Consider the following 15,328-nt stretch of genomic DNA (forward strand, 5'->3'; position numbering starts at 1 on the left):
CTACATCGCAAATGTATCAAGCACTCTTGCTGCCAGAATGGAAAAAATTGTTTGGCTGTTTTATTTAGCCAGTCATTCTGTGAAACATGCTCTCATACACAACACACACACACACACACACACACACACACACACACACCAAAAAGACGTACACACATAAGTGTCTGAGTGCATACCAAAAGCAAAGCTGTGGCCTGGGTCACTGGCTGTGGGCAGCTGAATCATTGGTGTTTCGCCTCAGCTGTGAGGCTTACAGATGCTGATGTTTCTGCCCTCTCTTAATGACAATCACCTGAGGTAAATTCCCCTCTCCCAAGCCCAGTACATTTGTCACTGCTGCTGAAAGACCCATTCCCCTTCCACTTTTGGCCCCCTTCTCAAAACCTATTAAGCTGACCTTGGTATTGAAAGTCACAGAATGGATGGGTGAAGACCCTGCATCCTGTTCAGTGCCATTACTGGAATTAAGGAACGTAGGAAATAGCTTTGTGCTGCTCTGTGTGTGAAGAAAGGCTGTGTGGTGTCACATAGTGGATGGCTACACAGTATCCTCCCAGGGTTACACAGGATGGGACATACATTATGCCTCCCTTCAACCTTGAGAGAGTTTTTGTGGATAAAGACTGTCACAGACATGCAACCATGGCCTCACAATATGCTTGTTTGATGGTTACATTTTCCTATACATAAGCTGAGGTAACTGCTATACAGTGTTTGTGTGTGTGTGTGTGTGTGTGTGTGTGTGTGTGTGTGTGTGTGTGTGTGTGTGTGTGTGTACTCAGGAAGTGTTAAGTAACTGGTGGGACATAATTCAAATTAAACAGTAAGAGACTTCCTCTAAGCACTCCGTTACAGAGTGCTCACAACCCTTGTGGTGTCAGTGTTTCACACCAGATAAGACATGACGAAGAGTGGACGGTCACAGCGCTATTGTTTGCTTTTTTCCCCTTTTGACAGAGGGTCAGCGGCAGCTTCCGAGCCCAGATGGTGTGGAGAGAAACAGTAGGAAGCGCTCACCAGATGACCTCTTCGTCTGAGTCATGAAAGACATTTTAGTCCTCCTAGCACAGGAAGCAAAGACATGCTAATGAAGGCAAGTGAAATGCACCTTTCACAGTTCACCTTTCTGCCATGATTTTGCAAAAAAAAAAAAAAAACCTGCAGTGTCAAGAAAGTACAGGAATAAAGCCTGTCGATTTTCTAATGGGGGTTTGTAGGGTGCTGCTGGTAGCTTTCAGTGTTACTGCTCCTTGAGCCGTTTCCCTGTTCCTGATTCTTTTTTCACTTAGCAAAGTTATTTCAGAGGGAAAAAAACCTTCCTTCCTTTATCTGCGTTCGATAAAACTTTTTCACAGGTCATATTTGGGGACAAAATAAGGTAATCACACGTTCTGTCTTATCAGAAGATTTAATGTGAAAGCACTGCAAATAAAGACTGTGGGAGAGGCTATCAGCAGGTCAGCCACAGAGAGACTTCATTATTTTACCGGGCCTTATCAGGCCGCCCACATGTAGACAAAGCTACTTTTACATTTAATATTTTTGTTTAAACCTGTGCCCCAGACAGCTGATTGTTCACATCATAATTACAAAGTGTGCTATCTGGTTTACCTGGCTATATTAAAATAACCCTGAGCCCTGGCACTTTCAGGACTTTGCAAAGCAACATATCCCAAAAACTTCCTCAGGTCCTGTCAGTTAAGGATTCAAGTGACATTACAAAGTAAATTACTGGCACAATTGATTCTGTAACCTAATTTGAGACGACACGCTGATACAACAACAGGTTCAATTCATTCTTATGGGCACTGGAGAGGCGATATTCTGCCACATTTAATCTCCTCACACTTCAAAGGCAAATCTTTCGGAAAACTGCTCACGTGGATTGCATTCAATCCGTAATTGTCTCGTCAGTGTCGGATGTAGACACTCAGTAGACACATGTATTACTGTAAATGCCAATCACTTTGCAATTTATCTCAGGATTCATGATAATTGGGTTTGTATTGTGTTTGCATTCACAGCTGGACTGAAATGAAAGGTACATGTATTTGTTTTTCAAATGACCTGAATGTGTGAGATGGCATCGGCAAAATGCTTTACTGTTTCGACAAACAGTTCATGAATTATTTTCAGGACACCTTCATTTCATAGTTGACTGAGACATCTGTGTGGGTTTCAGTGGTGGAGGCTTTGCATATTGAGTGTTGGGTTTTGATAAGGGTGCCGAAATACCCCAAAAGATTGCAGAGTTTAACCGAGAGGTTTCCCTTCTTGCCTATTAAGTGATAAGATGGGAAAAACAGGCCCTTTCAGCACAGGATTCACAAGCACAGCAGACAAATGCCATGTTAGCGATAAGATGTGGCATCAAGGGTGACATTTAATAAGGTACAGACGGCCTTCACATTCTAAATAATGCAATCAGGCTCATCCATGCGTGCACATATTCACTTATGCCTTGTGAAGAGAGGTCCAACCCTCAGGATGTTATTTCTCACCATGGAAATGACGTGAAAGATGTGAATGACGACATATATAGAAAAATCCCTGTTTGTGTCCATCTTGAGCAAGACATGAAAGGGAAAAGAAAGGCATAGTCCACATTCATATTACGGCAAAGCATGGTGCTTTTCATCAATTCAAGCCAATCAGATGAGATGAGGGGAATGTCATTAACTTCAGATATACACAGCGGCGGTGTTACATTCCTTTTGCTATAGGTAGGGGATTTCCCACAGTGCCCGTTCAACACCCAAGCCTATTAACCATCAAAAACAAAATCACCAACAAAGTAAAATTTGTGGGCAAAAACATCACCAGCAGAGCAGCCTGAGCCTTTCACTGGTTATCAAGCAGGCAACTGCTGTCATCAGTATTTTCTTGAAGGCCCACAACAACAAGAAAGAATATGCCATTACCCATACATAGCTTACAAGATGATAAACATTACCGTAAGCCTATATTATACGGATAATCATGTGTTTTATTTTAATAATCTATTTTGTAAATGTTCAGAGCCACAAAATAGCAGGAAGCATGTCTGTCATTATGTTTGAGGGACACATTGCCCTTAATGCCACACATCTACGAAACAGTTTACTGCTTCATGTCTTCCTTTGTCATGTATGAAATGTATTATGGCTTGTCCACCATTTAAGGTAATGTTTTCTGTTTTGGTCAGCTCAGCAACAAGCTAAATATTATCCCTGCCTGCCACTTTGGAAGACTGCTAGTTATCTATATTCCTATTATCCAAAGAAAATCACCAAGGATGAGTATTTACAGTGTGAAATCTGACAGCTTCTTGAACCTTGTCTCTGTTTAGGAGAAATGATTGTCTTGCACGCTGTTTGAGTAGGCTGGGAAAATAGCATCGTTCAGATAGAAATTGCGATGACCGGCGAAGCGGGCGAACAGACTCGCGGCACTACAGGTGTGATATGATCTGCCTCATTAATAAATGCACAGAGCCAGGAGTCCATCTGCTGCTCCGGCACTACAGTCAGCATTAGTTTAACAGCTCTCAGTGTTCACTCCTCATTAAAAATGGGTAATTAGCTTTTCTACCACTACTTTGTAAATTGTTCGATTGTTTTTGGAAAAAGTTTTCGTACGGAATTTGCTGGAATTCTCCATAAAATGCATCGCAAACACACACTCAGTCTTTCTCTATTTATCTATTCCTCTTTCTCTATACTCTCCCTCTCACACACAGACACACACAGACACAGACACAGACACACACACACACACACACACACACACACACACACACACGCACACACCCTGCAACAAAAACACTGAGACGTCATCAGTGTGACGGAGTGGCAGTCGCGGTGCCCCGCGTGGTCTATCTTGGGTTGAACTGAGGAACTGAAGAAGACAATCAGATGAGGAGGAAATAACAGAGACGAGGGCCCGCAGCTCTTCACTCTCATCTCCTCCTCGTCTCCTCGTCTCCTCGCCTCCGCTCGGGCCGGGGCTCGGGGTACGGCTCTGATGTCTCCGTCTCGGCCTCTGTCTGCTTAATACAGAGGCACTAATGGGAGGGCTGTCTTTGTTTCTCCTGCAGAGACGTGTGAGTGTCACCGCCATTGCAATAGCAAGAAAGTACAGGCATGCAATACAAACTACATCCAAGTCTACAGAAAAAAAGTGAACTGAACAATAGATAAACTAAATGTGTTGTGCTGCTGAGTGATGAAATTAGGGAAAAGTTTCTTGCAGATGTTGCAAATGAGGTGCAATAAATCATGTCTGTTTTGGCATTTGCTTCTTTGTTATAAAATGCTGTGTTATGTTTGGCTTCCGATGTGATACATCAGGCGAAGCCCTCCGAGCATCTGGCCCCTCCACTCTGCCTTACGCTTCAACACAAGCACACAAACCTACAATTCTAACCCAAGAGACATAACACTGCACTAAGTGTCATCATGCATCAGTCCAGAGACATCTGTAATATCATCGTCAGGAGAGCTTTCCTTTGACAATGGCACTGTGATGAGAAGAGTGAGCACAAGAGAGAGAGAGAGAGAGAGAGAGAAAGAGAGAGATGAAGTGGGGAGGAGAGAGCACATTAGGAGAGGAGGAGGTGGAGGGAAAGTAAATGTGTTTGTTGCCAATGGTGATCTGTAGTGATAAACAGACACACAGATAACACTGGACTCAATTAAGATGCCGTGTTTTCAAATCACCGTTTGTATGAGCAATTATTGATGCTGTGCTAATTGCTTTAATTAATCAACCAGGCAAAAAAATCAAATACCATCATCAAAATGCTTACACATCTACAGTACATGAGTGAACTCACATTTCAGAAATGTGCTATTGTTGCCTCAATTTCAAATGTCGAATTTATACCCTTCTTTTTGTTGATATAATTGGTATAGCCAGCATTCCTTTCATCAAAAATGTATTAAATGGCTTGAAAACATGGGAAAATAGGATACTCAGCTTTTTATATATAAATATTACTGGTATTTATATAGGCTATTGATGTAATACTAACTACGGGAACTTTACTGACTTATAGTAGCATAATGCGCAATGCACACACACCTCAAGGTCTAGTAAAGAATATGCAGGAGCATCAGGGGCATAAACAGTTTTAGCCCTGCAGCAGACACTACAGTAATGAACTCTGGACTGTCATCATGAGGGTTGCCGAGGGAGAGTCACTGGGCAGTCAATGGACACCCTGATCCATGAGTGTGAGTCTCTCTTCTGACCTTACCCAGCGGAGCAGAGAATCCACAGAGACTTCTCACTGGTGAAATCTGTCCTCAAAACCACAGAGGGGAATCTGTGACAGGTTAACCTCTCCCTCTCTCTCTCTCTCTCTCTCTCTCTCTCTCTCTCTCTCTCTCTCTCTGTGTGTGTGTGTGTGTGTGTGTGTGTGTGTGTGTGTGTGTGTGTGTGTGTGTGTGTGTGTGTGTGTGTTTGTCTGATAGTCAGAGGATGAACAAACGTCTCTGTATCCATGCATTCCGTTGAGAATGAGCCAAATAGATTAGTCCAGAGTGACTAATGGCCTAGACTGCACTGTGGAACCATTCCTGCCTGGCAGCCATTGGCTGCTCACTCAACCATTGAATTCTTTCTCCCCAAGTCTCAGACCTGACTAAGTGATGAGGAATGATCATTACAAGGTCCTACTGGCTCAAGGGAGATGCACAGTTGCTTTTCCTCAAGCAAGTTCAGAAAAAATCCTTGCCTGCCTTCTGTGAAATTTTAGTGATAAAAAAAAATCACTATCCTGATGGCTTTTTCATAGACAGCAGTCTAAAAATAGGCGATGACTTAAAAAGCTGGTCAGGGATATGTTTCCCAAAAGGACAGTTGCTATACTGGTACATTTGCTATTAATATAGTTGAAACTATGCAGTTGCGACCGAAGTGTTTCCCAAAACCACAGTTCGAACTACTGCTCTCAGCCTGCGGTTAAAGATGGTTGGATGTGGTTGGATGTCAATTATTTGTGTTCAAATGAATAATTATCAATGCATTCTGGTTGCTGGTTCTAACCATCATACAACTGTATCTTTGAATGCCTTAAGCAGAAAATACATTATTCTATAAGCCCACTCAAAACCTGCATATATCATTGATATGAGCATTTATTGTGCCTTTCCAGATGTGCTCATGCCATAGGCACTAATGTACCCCCATACATAATATTCTCTTCCATATGTCCATCTCTGTCTACCTTTAACAGTAGCTGAACAGAAATACAGTGTTCCACCGGAGCAGTGAAAGGCAACCATGAACCTTATAGCGTGCCTATAGTATACACTGCCTGTACTGCAAAAGCTGCTCGGTCAGGGCCATAGGCTACAATTACAGATGACAAATTGCAGTTGCGGGACAAATGATGACTGACATGTTCTCTGATGACTTCACCAGGCTGTGACCATGAGGGAGGGAGACTGTTTAGACCTTTCCCTCCGGTGTGATTGGTTCTGTCATGCGACTGCAGGCTGGTTTGTGCTGCGCTGCCTTTGGTGGGGTCACAGATGTATGATGTGGGCATCCAACTGTGGGAAATATATCTGAGATGTTGTGAGAGAGGGTTGTAGGTATTGCTAACATCTATCAAATGCAGTATTGCATACAGTTATAGCCCCTCATTTTAATGTGTGTTAGACATGCAAACAGATTGGCCAATAAGATTGGCCATAATAGGTCTGTGTTGGCATTTTCTATGACAGATGTACCAACTAATGCTAATAATGTTAATGTTACAGTAATATTAACACAACAACAACAATTATTACTATTACTATATTATTATTATTTTTAGTATTATTATTATTATTATTATTATTATTATTATTATTATTATCGTCATCATCATTATCGTACATCTCTGCTGTCTATGGTAGTGTGATTCTTTTAAAAATGTATGTGCTATTATAATAAATCCATGACAGAGATATACTTTCTGATGAGATTTTTTCTGCATTCTCACTTTTGAAAAAAAATCCTTCCTTTTCTTGAAGAGATTTAATTTGGAAGAGAGCCCAGTGCTAATTATAATATTTTACTTTCCAGTGGCTCTGACAGGAGCCGTGCGGGGCTCTGCAACGCAATATGGAGATGAGCTGGCTGCTCTTAGCCTCTCACGCTGATGAGATATAATCAGACTGATTATGAATGCCACCCCAGGAAATGGGAAGGACCTGATGGTAGTGTTTTGGGTCACCCCGAGCCCGCTTTCAAGTGCAGCTCCACGCAGATTTTGCGATGGCCCGGGAAGTCATACTGGACCCGACTGGAGTCAGACTGAGTAGTTGCAGATGGGTATGAGTAAAAGCAGTCATTTGCCTCCTTAATTTGGAACTTCCTCGAGTAGTGTCCATCCGTGATGGGACTCACTACTACTCATCGCTGAATCAAATATAGCCGCTGGTGTCATACTCTACTGCAGCTCTTGCTCTTAAGCTCACAGCATGCTTTACTCATATTTGAAATATCCCCCCTCCTGCTTACGCTTCTTGCCAAGGTTCTTTACTTAAGTTGTCTCCTAATGCCAGTGGTGTAGCATCTTGGCATAAAGCAGGATATGGAATAAAGTACACCAGTTCACCGTTCCTCCATTTTAGTTGCTGGCCCCAAAGGTCTTTACTAAAGGAGCTGGCAGTCCGAGAGTTAGTTGGAAACTCAGAGTGGAAAACATCTAAGGTACTGTAGGTTTGTTTTTCACTCTGAACCAGATGTCAGTTTTCTTCTGGTTACCAGCACTTCCTATCAGAATAGCTTCAATAACCTGTCTTTGTCACCAGTAAAGTATATTAAGTATAGTAGGCTAAGAGTTCAGGGATGGGTTTGATAACTTGGGGAAAAGCACCAGGCGGCTGGTGTACAATAGAAATGCTGCAGGTTGTTATCAAACTGTTTTCTCCTCACAACAGATGCATCTGAATACTTGTTGTCCACCTAATTAACACAGCAATTTAGTCAAGGATTAACAAGCCGTAATCCCACCCTGCATGCAGTGATATGGCTGTTTACCCAGGGAACTGCTGAAGCCGACTGACTACCATTAGCATTGCCATAGATGGTTTCTTCATGCCCGCCTTGATGCATTGTATTATTGCAGTGGTAATTAATTTAGACCCGAATTTAAGAAAAAAGCCTAAGCTATGTTTAATTGTTAATGTAAGGTGGTGGTGGCCAGTGTGGTTAATGTTTGAGATTACTCCAAAAAAAACAGTACTTTCCTTTATAATTTCCCTAAGAACAGGAAGTTACAAAAGCAGATGCAAGCATACTGTATTTAACACCTCTTTGTCTCACCTCTCCTTTCTTTTAACACTCCCTTGAAGCCCTCAGTTCTGCTGACCTGCTGACCTGCTGAATGTGCTGGTTGCTTTGACAGAGACATTTGGTGATAACATAACAGCCATGTCTTGGACCTGTATGGCCCAGTACTGACCCATTATTACGTCTAAACAACTCCTGCAGCTTTCAAATGCCAGTCCCTACAAGGACTTGCTAAAAAGTGTTTGTCTTCTTGCTCATGCCACAATATGTCGTTGATATCCAGCTTGTATTGTCAAACTCAGCACATCGTGATCACGCTGTGCCACAGTTTGTTTACTGAGATATATTACAGGGCTTCTAGACGGTCCTGGGGCCTGAGTCAGACAGTAATAACCAAACAACTTCCCCATGCTGACAACACCAAAGCCCAGATTTGATCGCCTTGAAATCTACTTTAAAGAGACAGTGCTCAACAATTGGCCACTTCTTTGAGGCAAATAGATACCATCTTCAAATAAATATTCATGGAATATGGTCATGTGAATATTGAAAAAGCTTAAACAGCACAACATTATCCAATTACACTCAAAAGACATATGTTTACATGCTGGCAAACATTCTATCTGTGCCAACCGTGCCGACAGAGTTTGTAAGATTGACAGTTACATTTTCAGTCTTCGTCCACACTTGTATTGTTGAATATTTGAAACACAACTTTAATTGCTTACAATCAATGATGTCTATAATTCCTTTTTAGTGAATGTAGTTTCAAATGGTTGGAGAAGAGAATGTAGGAAGTTTGAAAATAAAGCATTACCTGCCTACTGCTGCCACCTATGCTTTGATGTTACACATGCAGCAGCCATATCGATGCATTTGGATTTGCACCCATACCCAAATAGTTGCACCTGTCTTTTGGTTGAATGGCTCAAATGTTTTAATAATTCATTTGCCAGTGGTGTGTAAACCGTCCAAGGCTAAATGTCTAAAGCGAGTAAAAATAGAACAGGAATCCTGAGGGACCTTTTCAGAAGTGAAGCTCGAGGTCTCTGCTATCTACCCAACTGAATCAAGAACACAGGACTTACAAAGAAATGAAAGAAAAAAATGTCTGGCCTTTGTCTTTTATGCAGAGAAAGTCTGACTCAGAAACAGAAAGCCGACGGCGAATCACAGACCAGTGAGTCCCACTCAGTTTTGAAAGACACTGGGAGAGATGATAGCAGTCCATATGCAAATCATATACTGTATCCCTGTCTGAATTGTGAATATACTCACAGCATTTAACAGAACTGTCTTAGCCTTGGCTATATATGTAGTCAAACTTTCAGAGCAAAAGACTGAATCAGAGAGAGATAGACAGAGGAGGGCTGAAGATGAATGGAAGAAGCAAATCTTGACTGATGATGACTGATGGACCTTTCAGCCATTTCAAGAAAAGTAATTGCCCAAGTTAAAAAATCCTTTTCCAAAAACGTTTCCATTCATATTCTGGTTTCTACTCATGTTTGATTCCATTTTCTGTCTAGGTTTTAGATTTTAAGATTTGTGGGAAACTTCACTGTTTTATTGTCTCATTTCTTTCTTTCAAATGATGAAACTTCTGTCACTATCTGATAAATCAATTGTAGACTCATTGGTAAAACAAATGTAGTGAATGATGAACTGAAGGGTTTCATGTCGGTTACAGAAATCAGTCTGAACATTTCTTCTTGATTAGTCCAACAAGCAGGCCTACTTTGCTCAAAGCAAATGAGTAAAAGCTGCTTTGCCAAAGGATATTAATGGTTGTGCTTGTATTGAGATTAGACCATCAAACCGCCTTTCAGGCCGCCTGGCAAATTTTCTAGTCCATCTTATCTCCAATTCGTCACTGATGTAATCCACAGCAAACAGTGAGAAACCGAAACAGAGTGGTTGGACTTTGTGGAAAACAAGAACATGGCAAAAACATAGGCCTTCTCCATTAGCACTGAGCGGTCAAACACACACAAATTGAGATGCAGAGCAAAACAAAAACAAACACAGTTTTTGGCGATGTAAATATGTCAAATAGAATAAAGAGGCCTTTGAATTCTCTCAGAAGCGTTCTGAGGCAAGCCGAAGACCCACGGAGAACGCTGCTGGTAAACAAAAGAAGCTTGCTTATCTCTCTGAACAGACGCCTTCAAAGGTTGTCTCCCGATCATCACAGACTAATTATGAGCATATGGCATTTAAAATAAGATCAAACAATTACATGCTGCAAATGCATACTTTTCCCTTCATCATTTTGAATTACACATTGTGGAAAAATTCAAGTCTTACTTAAGCTATTATGCTTTAATGACAAATAAAGATAAACAAAAACAAACGAATCTAAGCACAGTCACACTATAAACAGTGTATTGTACTACATTGTGCTGCAGGTTTCACATGCATACTGTTTCATATAACAACCACACAGGGCCACATCCATTTAGATGCAACTCCTCCTCGGAGGGACGTCTACAGAGCTGGACATGAATAAATGAGACATTGTTTTGGGTGGATCCGTCACCCCTCACCCATGTTCTCACAACACCCACACACAGCTCGTCAAAGCTTCGTTAGCGGCCAAATTAATTGGTATGTCAGTTGGATTAAGAATTAGACCCATTATAATCCCACCCATGACATCAGCAAAGCGGGCCACTGAGTGTCCTTTCATTCCGTTGGCAGCGCGGAAAGGCTGCTGATTGATTTTCAGCATGTTAAACTGCTGTGAAAAGGGAACAAAAGTGTTGCATCTTAATTAGACTTATTGAGATTTTCTCTGCCATGCCCGTTTGGCTGACAAAACTAAACACACACACACAAGGAGCAGGAAAGTGCTCAAAGTGTCTGGAAGAGTTCTTTAAAGGAACTTTAAATCACCCTTGAAGCCTTTCAGTCTGCCACACACTCTCACGCACACAAACACTCACGCACACACATTCTCTGAAATGGAATTCTTTTACTCTATTATTTTTCCCATCAATCCCAACTACTGACTACATGTGACCGCCAAACAACAGTGGTGATTGTATTCAAGGCATAATATTCTTTGAGCGGTCGTAAATCTCTCTCTCTCTCTCTCTCTCTCTCTCTCTCTGTCTCAATCCAACATGGGCACAAATGTGTAAAAGAATGAGTGAAATAAAACAAACAGTAAAATAATTATTAACCAAAGGTGAAGTTTGTGCTTGTGGGAAAGGAGATTTAATCTGTATGCAGGGTCTACTCTTTGGCCTAACACTGCTAGAGGTCCAGAGCTCCAATCCAGCTCTTGTTTCTCTTTCTACCTCTGGTCTAATGGAGGGTTCGCATCGCATTTTTCACTGGGATAGAGGAGGGAAAAGATAATGTGTTGCCGAATAGAGATTAGCACAGAAATTGAAGATGGCAGGAGGCTATTTACACTCCGTACTGCAAGTAATGGGCTATATGGAATAACACTGCTGGGCGCTGATCTAATTTAGTGTGGGAAGAGTAGAGAAATGGTGCAAGCTGAGAGGGGAGGAATGAGAAGTGGGAGACCTGTTCCTTTATCTTCTGCTCTTGTTGGAGCAGATATCTGCTTTTTTTGGAAGGGGGTCAGTGTTTTCATAAATCAGTGGACCGTACCTGAGAGTGTACTTTAAAAGAGAACTGTTCAGATATTAATACTGAGCAAATCTTCAAATAACACACATGCAATTGTGCCAGTGTGCCAGTCTATCAGCTTACTCGCTTCCTGTGACGCCAGCGTCACATCACATGGCCTCGCCGTAGTGCCCAGTCCTGGCAGGCCGAGGCCGCTTCAGCACTGAGAGAGTGGACAGCGCCAAGCCAGTCGGCCAGGGCCAAAACAACAAAGGCTCCTGGCCCCACGGGGGGGCGTGGAGGAGAGGAGGCCCAGCTGACACCCATCATCAAGACCACCTGCTTGACATCTGGGAGCATCCTCGGAGACAGGAGCAGGGCGGGAAGACAATCAGGGAAAACACATGGTTGTGCCAGAGATGATTGAGACAGAGTCAGTATTCCAGAATCTTTGATCATGCCATGTCGCAGAAAAAAAAACAGGGCGCGCTGCCTGGTGGTGAAAGCACTTTCTTCACCTGTAAGCACTTGGACCTGGTCAACCTCCAGAACCCCTCCCTTCTGCGTCTCATGTGCTGTGAGAAGTGAAGCATCAGTCCTGCTGGATAAATGCCTGCTTCTAGGATTACTGAACGAGCTATTGTTTGTGCTCTGTCTCCTTTACCTGGTGTCTCTGCACATTATTTGGTTCCTTTCATATTGTGTTTTCCATCTCCGGCGATACGATATTACAGTCACGTCATCAGACAGAATTCATTTGCTCAGCTGTATGGTGCGTGTCAGATACAGAAATAACATCAATGCCACAGAAATAGAAAAGGCACCATGGGACTTCCATTTCAAGGAGCATGTATACAGAAAGCCTGGTCTTCTGTGTTTCCAGGCAGAACAATTCCTTGTGTTACATCTAAACAAATATCTTTGTTTGACAATAAAGTCCTCACCTTATCATAGCATAACATCTGCTATAGAATTTACTCTCCATTTCTTTATTGAGTCACAACCGTTTCTAGACTCAAGTGGGCAATTTTCACCTGCTTCACATTTTGCATTTCAAAGCATTGCAAATAGTCTCTGTCGTTTGTATCCACAACTGCGATGTTTTATACCAGTGTCTGGCCTGTGATTGTGCCTCTGCCTACGCCTCTAGTGCCTCAACAAACTACCAGTAACCATGATATTAAAATACTTCACAACTGTGGACAACTGTGGTCATCAATACATTGGGGCAAATGTTTAGTGGCACTAACATTAGGCTGTTTCATGACTAAGTAAGAGCTATTTTTTCAGTGGAGATCTTCATTGAAGTTTTCTTTTGGTCTAGGATCAAGCTTAGTCTGTGTATTATCAGGAAACCTGCCCTAAATGTACCCCCCCCCCCCCCCCCCCCATTTGCATCAATGTATTGATGACTACATCTGACTACATTTTATTTCTAAGACAAAGATGACAAGTCTTGATTAATGAAAAATGAATGTCTTGGCTAGAGGCATCTTCATGCATGTCATTAGAAATGGACTTTCGATTTGATTTGATTCATCAAGACAGTTACAGAGCCCTCCAGTCTGGATAATTACCCTCTGTAGATCACCGCTAATGGAGAACATTTGGGAATGCTCAGAGATGAGGATATATTTGGTGAATCTCTCTTTTGTCACAAAATAAGCCTCCAATTCATGTCAGTGCTGGGAACTGTTTAAATATCCTGTATCTAACTAAATACGTAAGCAAATCATTTCAAATATGCAACACCAGTTCACCAGTTTGGTACACTCTGGTTAAAGCTTTCATTTGATTGAACGCATGTTATCACCCCAGAAGCTTGTTCATCACAGAGAAGCTAATTTCCCTGCGGATTTCCCATTAGTGTGGGTTTCTTCATTACGAGCCTGACAAGATAACATTATCTGAGACACTCAACAGCGTCCTGTCAATAAGGAGCCTTTGCGTCTCGCCAGTCAGCCAGTGTGCTCTCCTGGGGGTTGAGATGTTGGCCATTCAGCACTCGGGGTCCTCACTCTTCTTCAGCGTAATGACCGTGAGACTGGGTGACCTCAGCTGCACTGAGCTACGAAAGAGATTTGGGTCAGATTCGGGTCAGTTTCTGATCTTTCGAGTTAAAAAGGCATTCAGTTGTCAAGCGAGGCTATGCTGGATACTTTCAATGCAAGATGAAGAGGCATATTTAATAACCTGCCAAAGACACATTTTGCCACATCACCGGATTTGCACTTATTAATGTCATCTACTCATAAACTGAGACTTGTCAACTGAGGAGTCTGTCTCCATCTAGTGGCTACAGATTCAACACTCATGCTTACTTTTCAGTGAAATGTAGAAACTTCAAAGCATTTTAGTGCAAGGAAAGGAATATTTTTTGAGAAATATACTGTATGACAAACTGTCCAAATTTGTCCAATAACTAAAAAAAAAGTAGACTAAACAGAAACAAAGACGATCTAAACTCAGAACAATCTTTATCATCCGCCTGTTCTTGTTGACTTAGTGAGGTCATGTGAGTTTTTCATTGTTATATCTTTGTGTTGTATAATTCTGTTGGTTGTACAAGCCATCTGTCACCCAGAATACCAATGATGTAATTTATTAAGTAATTTGAGGTCATATTTTTAGACATCCGCTCCACTAAATGATATAACTCTGACATATGTAAGCTTAGTATGAAGCACATAACTTGTATTGTGCTTGTATTATACTGTAACATCATAAAAATCACTATAGTAAAATATACGGGACAACGTCTGGACTGGAGATGTCCCTGCCCTCGTCCTACTCCCTCTCATATCCTTATCACAGACTTAGACCTTAGCAAGATTACATCTCCTTATCCCTTAAGGAGGTAATGTGTGTGTGTGTGTGTGTGTGTGTGTGTGTGTGTGTGTGTGTGTGTGTGTGTGTGTGTGTGTGTGTGTGTGTGTGTGTGTATGTGTATGTGTATGTGTATGTCCATAAGGTGTGGGAAAGTGAGAGGGACCAAAACAGAGAGAAGAGGCAGTAGGAGAGTGAGAGCCATGCTACATTAAACACTTAACAGTACGTTAAATTACCAATATGGCACTCAGCAGTGCATTAAGCTCGGTGTCATCATCCTTCCTCTGATGTCTCATTTTGCACCAGCACCCTTCTGTCTTCTTTAATAACGTGCTTTAAAGGGACACTTCACCGATTAGCATTAAGCTTTGTATCTTTAGGAAACCAGTCATGTTTTTGAATGGTCATGCAGCATTCCCTCAGTTTGCCTTGAGATGGGAGAAATACGGATTTCAATGAAACCCATGAATAGGACTTCCTGCTTTCAATGATCTAAAATGATGATTTTTACATCATTGAAAGCAGGAAGTCCAACATTGAAATCCGTATTTCTCCCATTTCAAGGCAAACTGAGGGAATGATGCACGACCATTCAAAAACATGAATGGTTTTCTAAAGATGCAAAGCTTAATGCTAATCGGTGAAGTGTCCC

The sequence above is a fragment of the Sardina pilchardus genome, chromosome 11 (assembly GCF_963854185.1).
Source record: "Sardina pilchardus chromosome 11, fSarPil1.1, whole genome shotgun sequence".
NCBI classification, from domain to species: domain Eukaryota; kingdom Metazoa; phylum Chordata; class Actinopteri; order Clupeiformes; family Clupeidae; genus Sardina; species Sardina pilchardus.